The sequence below is a fragment of the Rutidosis leptorrhynchoides genome, chromosome 3 (assembly GCF_046630445.1).
Source record: "Rutidosis leptorrhynchoides isolate AG116_Rl617_1_P2 chromosome 3, CSIRO_AGI_Rlap_v1, whole genome shotgun sequence".
Taxonomy (NCBI): domain Eukaryota; kingdom Viridiplantae; phylum Streptophyta; class Magnoliopsida; order Asterales; family Asteraceae; genus Rutidosis; species Rutidosis leptorrhynchoides.
The window spans coordinates 167,412,324-167,421,053 of NC_092335.1; positions in this window are offsets into that span (position 1 = coordinate 167,412,324).

Sequence of the window (8,730 nt, forward strand, 5' to 3'; positions counted from 1 at the left end):
CGAGGACGTTTAAGCGTTCGAGAGAAATATTCTCATCTTTGAGAGCCTCATCTTGGGCTACACGAATTTGACTATTGAGATTGGTGTGAATGGTGATGTTTAAAGCTCGAACACGAAGAGGCACCACTCTTTCCTTCTGACTTAAGGCATCGGCTACTACATTTGCCTTTCCCGGATGGTAGTGAAGCTCACAATCATAATCGTTCAAAGTTTCAATCCACCGTCGTTGTCTCATGTTTAGTTATTTTTGATCGAGATGTGTTGGAGGCTTTTGTGATCGGTGTAGATGGTACTTTTGGTCCCATAAAGATAGTGTCTCCACATTTTGAGTGCAAAGACAACGGCTCCGAGTTCGAGATCATGTGTCGTGTAGTTTCGTTCATGGATTTTCAATTGTCGGGAGGCATAAGCAATAACCTTCTTTCGTTGCATCAATACGCACTCAAAAACATATTTCGAGGCATCGCAATATACAGCAAAATCGTCATTGCCTTCGGGAAGTGACAAGATAGGGGCGGTGGTTAACTTTTTCTTCACGATTTGAAACGCGGATTCTTGCTCGGTTGACCAAATGAATTTCCTTCCCTTGTGAGTTAATGCGGTTAGAGGACGTGCAACCAAAGAGAAATTTTCGATGAATCTACGATAGTACCCGGCGAGGCCTAAGAATTGTTGAATGTGAGTAGGAGTAGTAGGGGTTTCCCATTTGCTAATGGCTTCATTTTTTGAGGGATTGACTTTAATACTTTGGTCGCTTACAACATGACCAAGAAATTGAACTTCCTTCAACCAAAATTCACACTTGGAGAATTTGGCATAGAGTCATTCTTGTCTAAGGAGTTCGAGCACGAGTCGGAGGTGTTGTTCGTGTTCTTCTTCGCTTTTAGAATAGACAAAGATATCATCGATGAAAACAATAACGAACTTGTCGAGATACTTTTTGCACGCGCGGTTCATAAGGTCCATGAACACCGCCGGTGCATTAGTTAGACCAAATGGTATGACAAGGAATTCATAACTACCATAGCGAGTCCGGAAAGCGGTTTTGGGGACATCTTCCCCCTTAACCCTTAGTTGATGATAACCCGAGTGGAGATCGATTTTGGAATATATACAAGACCCTTGTAATTGATCAAAGAGATCGTCGATGTGTGGAAGAGGATATCGGTTCTTAACCGTCAATTTATTTAGTTCACGATAATCGATGCACATTCATAGGGATCCATCTTTCTTTTTAACGAATAAAATCGGAGCGCCCCATGATGAATGGCTAGGTTGGATAAAACCACGGTCAAGTAGTTCTTGAATTTGACTTTGCAATTCTTGCATTTTGGATGGAACGAGTCTATACGATGCACGTTCTACGGGTGCGGCTCCCAGAATAATATCGATTTGGAATTCTACCGGTCGGTGAGGTGGAAGACCCGGCAATTCATCGGGAAATACATCGAAAAAGTCACTAATAAATGGCACATCATCAATATGCTTTTCATCGGTCTCGACTTTCTTAACGTGGGCTAGAATCGCGAAACAACCTTTACTAAGATATTTTTCAACTTTTAGGCACGAGACGAGATTGAGTCCGGTGCAACTCTTATCGCCATAGACAATCAAGGGTTCACCATTCTCGATAGGAATTTGAATCGCTTTAAGATCACAAAGGATGTGAGATTTCGTTTTGGCTAACCAATCCATACCAATTATTACATCGAAGCTCCCTAGTTCTATAGGTATCAATTCAATATCAAAATCTTTACCCAATAAGTTTAACGTACACCCCCGATAAAATTTGTCGGCACTTAAAAGTTTCCCGTTGGCCACTTCAATGGTGTAAGTAGTATCTAGTGGAGTGGTGGAGTGCAAAAGGATTGAGTCAAGGCCTTGGATACAAAACTCTTATCCACACCCGAATCGAATAAGCAAGAAACATAAGAGTTGTTGAGAAGAAACGTACCCGTGACTAGTTCATTGTCATCTCGGGCATCCTTGGTGTTAATGTTGAAAGTTCGGCCGCGTGCATTGAGGTTAGCTTTCTTCTTTGGGCATGCATTTCTAAAATGACCTTGCTGGCCACATCCGTAACAAGTGACCATCTTTGGAGCATCGAGCCCCTTTTGAGCGACGGGGGCGGCATTTCTACAATCGTTGGCCACATGTCTATTTCTTTAACACCGGTGGCAAAACGGCTTGCCACATTCTCCGAAGTGATGCTTGTGGCATTTTTTGCAAAAAGGTTGGGTTCCGGCATAACTTTTCTTGCCATTGGATGTGAAAGGCTTTTTGGTGAAGTTGTTGTTGTTGTAGTTGCTTGATTGAGTGGCTTCCCATTTTCTTTTGTTGCCACCCGATTTATCCTCGGCCTTAGGTGCCAGTACTACGATTTCATCCAACGTCTCTATCAATTGACGGGCCATCTTTAAAGCTTCTTGTAGGTTAGCGGGTTTGGATGACATTACCCCGTGTTTAATGCTCTTAGGGAGGCCATCCATGTAAAGTTTAACTCGTAGTGACTCGGGAGTCACGAGGGACGAACACATTAGGGCTAGCTCGGCAAACCGTTGATTGTAAGCTTTGAGGTCATTTCTGACCACTTTTAAACTTCTTAGCTTGTTTTCGAGGCTTCGGGTCTCCTCACGCGGAAAGTATTCAGTGATCATCTTTTCTTTTAAATCAGACCAAGAGAGCGTGGGCTTCATCGGTACCCACCGATTGTACATATGTGTTCCACCAAGAGAGAGCAATACCGGCGAAAGTGTGAGTGGAAAACTTAACCTTATCTTGGTCTCAGCAACCGCTTATGCTAAAAACAGCTTCCGTTTGTTCAAACCAATGGGTGGGAGTAACCGGTCCTCCGGTTCCATCGAAAGTATGAGGTTTGCACCCCATGAAAGTTTTGTAGGAGCATCCCTCATTAGAATTACCGGCTCCGTAGTTGTTGTTGTTGTGGTTGTTGTTGTTGTGGTTGTTGTTATTGTTATTGTTGTTGGAGGAGTGACCAACCATGGCCGCATATACGGCAGTGGCTATCATTCGTTGAAGAGCTTGTTCGGAAGTTTCGTTGCAATGAGCTCGACGAGGAGGCATTGTTCCTTCAAGACACAAGAATATCGTTGATTAGTATTCTTAATAATACTAATCGTGATATGAAATAAAGATAGAGAGAAAATTTTCTTGACCCGCCCTAAATTCTTTATGTCATAATGTCGGAACGTCCATATGAGTCACCTTAATATAATCCCGGCAATTATATTACCTTAATTCATATGTGCATTCGACATCATTTCATAAGGTCAAGGTGGCTTGTCAATCAAATTAAACAACACGAGATTAAGCTGGAATAAGAGTTAGATATGAATAGAAGGGTACGAGTATAATGCACAAGTAGTCAAGTAAGTCCTACTTCAAGTCTATATGCCGGTTGTAGTCTAGACTCGCCAATGTACCCTATGACTCGGGGTTGACACCAATGACCTCTAAATCCTACAACCAACGCTCTGATACCATCTGTAGCGACCCGACAAATCATCATTTACGGCGCCGTCTACTTAGGTCCCGTTACGTGGTCATAAGTCTCTAAAACAACGTTTGACCAAAATATGTCGCATTCATTTCAAATGTAAAGATGTTTTAAAGTTTACAAAGTAGTTCAACGACTAAACATGTTACAACGTTTTAAGTACAATTGAAACCTATGCGATACAATTTAAAGTAAGTCAAAAGACGCTCCATGTATGCATGTATACTCGACATCTAAGCAAGTATCAAAAATAGCGTGCGAAAGCATGTAACACTTAACGTTCAAGGACCTGAGAAAAACATAGAAATCTGTCAACGAAAACGTTGGTGAAATCATAGGTTTAGTAAGTGAGTAAGTAAGTAAGTAAGTTGAACCACAAGATTTATAACGTTGAAGTAATAGTAACCATTCTAAAAGTTGTTGTTATTATCACTAGCACCCAATTATCAAGGCTTAACTATCGCGAACCCCATTAATATAGTGTTAGAACATACACTTATACTCGAAAATATAGTTCATCCGAATAACGGTAGTGAACCGTCTGAATGAGGTTTTGTCAAACCCAGATGGCCATACAACATAAGTTCTCGCTTACACCCTGCAATTGTAACTAATGATAATTGAATTGGGGATTTCTGTTCTAACAAGTACGTAGAATGGTGGTTTTCGTACTTGTGTTCACTTTGTAAAACGAAACGTTTATGTTTTCTCATCCCAAATATAAGTATAAAAGAGTAAAAGTGGGACTATGATCTCACCTTGAGTGTACGGGTAAAATAGGTACTTCACAAGGTAAACATGTGCAAAGAACAAATGCTAGTCTTGACCTAAACAAATAGGTTGTATTAATAACGGTAAACACGGTCAGTCAAAGTTGTTCAATTAGTCCTATGGCTTGTTACGACTTGATTATATATAGCATGTGAATCACGTTGTCAAGTTTCATGCAAGATATAAGTATAAAAGCATGTTAGAACGATTGCATAAGTATTCGGTTAAGTTTGAATAAAAGTCAACTTCGGTCAAGTCAAAGTCAACGAAAAAGTCAACACGTCCGGGTCGGGTCTTGAACAATTTTTCTGAGTTATATAATCATATATGAGCATGTTAGAACAAGTTACATGTTAATCGGAGGTGCGTAGCAAAGTTGGAATTAAACGAAAAATGACCAAGTTGGACAGCCCCTGGTAGTTCATTTAGACGACGTCCAAAAGGTCTGGACGGCGTCCAACAATGAAGGCCTGGACGGCGTCCAAGGTTTTGGACGGCGTCCAAACACTTGTGCAGTTGAAAATTGCTGAAATTTCACAAGTCTCGAACCAAAACTCAAACAAACACAAATTGTGAACCGAAAACACCTAAAACATGTCTCTTACACCGTTGGAAAGGTATTTTGACGAGGAAGACGACTAAACACATTTCATCAACCAACTTAACATTTATAACAACCAATTTCGCATTAAATGTTCATTATTAACCTCATTCAAGTTCATAAATGCACATTGATGATTCGGGAATTAAATGCACATATATAATAAGCCGTTTCGTAGGTAATTACGCATACAATTTAACTACACACTTACCAACAACATTTCATAGCATTCAATGCATCAAAAGATCATATTTAAGTCTATCAAACCCTAACCAAAATCACAAAATCAATATTCATGTTAGTGAAGTTTTCTTAATAAACCTACACATCAAAATGAAGCTAGTGATGCTAGTAACACATTTAATACATGAACTTCAACATAACTGATGTTCTGCGAAGTGTATATAAAATAGCTTATATTTTACAAGGAAATACTATTAAATACGATACAATTTTACTCAAGATATTTATTTATTTATTGAATGGATATATTTAAACCTTGCTACAACACTTATAGGCAGTGTACCTAATCGTACAGTAGTGTAGTTTTTAGTAAGTCCGGTTCGTTTCACAGGGAAAATCTTTTAATCAAAGCTTAACGCTATATTAGTTTTATTTTATAAAAATACAAATACATATATAAGTAATATTATTATTATAAAGGGGGGTTTTTACCGTTTAATGACCGGTTTGTCGATTTTAAAACTTTAGTCGCAGTTAAAACAAAATGTAAAATATTAAATAAATAAAAGACTTAATTTAAAGCGTAAAGTAAATAACGATAATGAAATTGCGATAAATAAAAGTGCGATAAAATAAACTTGCGATAATTAAAAAGTACGATAATTAAAAGTGCAATTAAATACAATAACAATAAATAAAAGTGCTATAATTAGAAGTGCAATTAAATATAAAATAAAGGAAATTAAATATGAAATAAAAGAATTATGCTTATTTAAACTTCCGTAATCATGATGTTTGACGTGTTGATTTTAGTTTTATGCCCATGGGTTAATTGTCCTTTGTCCTGGATTATTTAATATGTCCATCTGGTTTTTGTCCATAACAGTCCATCAGTCATAAATATAAAGTGCGAGTGTCCTCGTCAAATTATCCTTATACCCGAAGTTAAATATTCCAACTAATTAGGGACTTAAACTGTAACAAGATTTTAATAGTTTGTTTAATAATTACACCAGGATGTCGACTGAATGTAACCCAAGGTTTTAAGACTTTGTTATCAATTATGCCAAGTGTCCTTGTACATTATTTCACCCCTGTTTTAATAATTCTAGTGGCTATTAATCTATTCCCGTGTCCGGTTAAATGAACAATTATTCGTACATATAAATACCCCGCCCATCGTGTCCGATCGAGTGTATATGGTTATTTATAGGGACGTTCAATTGTAAATATTTATATTAAAATTAACAAACTATCATTTAGTTAAACAAATATAAATCCCATTAATAGCCCATAGTCTAATTTCCACAAGTGTCGTTCTTTTGTCCAAACCCCAATTATGGTACAAAGCCCAATTACCCAATTTTAATATTTTTAGCCCAACATCATGATTACTTCGGATTAAATAAGCATAATAATAACTTAGCTACGAGACATTAAATTAAAAAGGTTGAACATAACTTACAATGATTAAAAATAGCGTAGCGTTACACGGACAGAATTTCGACTTACACTCTTACAACATTCGCTAACACACCCTTATTATTATAAATTAAAATTAAAATTATAATATAAATATAAATATTATACGTTGAATGAGGAGAAGAAAAAGATGTGTTTTTGAGGTGCACCAAAGCTCGATTTTTATAGGCATGTGGGCTGGAACTGTGCACCATGCGATCGCATGGATTTATGCCTTCCAGGCCATGCGATCGCATGGCCAGCTGGGGAGACTCAAAAGTCTTTGTTTTTTTATGCCGACGGTTTTTAAATATAATATAATATATATATTAATTTTAAGAATTAATTATATATTATATTATATTCATGTACATAGTTGACTTGAAATTTTTAGTCCGTTGCGTCGAGCGTTGAGAGTTGACTCTGGTCCCGGTTCCGGATTTTCGAACGTCCTTGCAAATAATTTAATATCTTGTACTTTGCGTTTTGAATCTTGTACTCTTGTAATTTTGAGACGTTTCTTATCAATAATTGGAACCTTATTGATTGTATTTTGTACTTTTGAGCTTTTTGGTCGTTTGCGTCTTCAATTCGTCGAATCTGTCTTTTGTCTTCACCTTTTATTATTTAAACGAATATCACTTGTAAATAGAACAATTGCAACTAAAAGCTTGTCTTTCTTGAGGAATAATGCTATGAAATATATGTTCATTTTTAGCATTATCAAATATTTCCACACTTGAGCGTTGCTTGTCCTCAAGCAATATAGTCTTGAAATACAAGAATCACTTCTTTATTCTTCACACTTTGTACATCAGTGATTTCAATACGGCGGTATAAACAATGGTAGTAACGATGTGGTTTACAGTCTCACATGACTTATGAAAATTTAGATCCTTTAAGAAATTGGATCTTTATGAAAACATTTGATTTTTTTGAAAATTAAATCTAGCTTTTACCCTAGATAAGTTTTCCGGAATAATCCTTCACCGGTGTTTGCAAAATATTTTTGTGGGTTTGGTGGGTTTCAGATTTGAAAATTTTAGCTCAAAACTTATGGTTTTGTATCACCCACTTGCTAACCTTGTATTGGGAAAGCAACACGTCCAGTATACTTGCTCCGTATATTACCTTTCGGTAAACTACCGTCCGGTTGTAAAGGAAAGCGTTGAACAAGCAACTGTTAAGGCAATGTACCCTGACATGCTTTTGATTATGGTCTATAACGTGTCGGACGCAATTACTATCCTTTGTAGGAGCAATAGTAAAGCTCACCCTTATAATTTTTCGGTCTGGCACAAGGTCCTGTCTTCGACCATGCTATGCAACCACCGTTCTTACGGTTGACACCAGAAATGCCCCGTCCTAATCCATCTGGACGAAGTCATCAACATTTGATCCCAGAGCGATGATCGACTCCAAGTAATGTCCTTAAAATTAGCAAATGCACAGCGGAAAGGTTTCTTTCATACCTGAGAATAAACATGCTTTCAAGTGTCAACCAAAAGGTTGGTGAGTTCATAAGTTTATCATAAAACAATAAAATTCATCATTTTGATAGATCACAAAATTTAAATGATGCATGGTACAAATGAGCCCGAATCCTATATCCACCTGTAATGTACATGCTATATCTTTTAAATACAGTACATATTTCTCGTGTACGAAGCCATTTTCATAAATCATAGTAACCGTACACATATCTTGTGCACAAAAATAACATACACATAACCTGTGTATAAAATCATTCTCTCGATATATAACATTCACATCAACTGGTGGCAATTATCATATCCACATAATTCAATGGTGGCAATTATCATGTCCACATAATTCAATAGTGGCAATTATCATGTCCACATAATTCAATAGTAATCCGCAGAACATCTGTCTGCATAATAATTCATTCAAGGAATGTTTTGCTTGTGTCTATCTCGTCAAACATTTATAAAAGCATTTCATGTATTCACAGTTCAAAATATATTTCAAAAACATTTAATAAAGCAGTTATAAAAGTAGTGCATGTATTCTCAGTCCCAAAAATGTAAAGAGTAAAAGGGAATCAAATGAACTCACCATAATGTATTTTGTAGTAAAAATACATATGACGTCATTTAACAAATGTAGGGTTGACCTCGGATTCACGAACCTATATCATTTATATATATTAACACATATATTTGTAATTTAACAAATT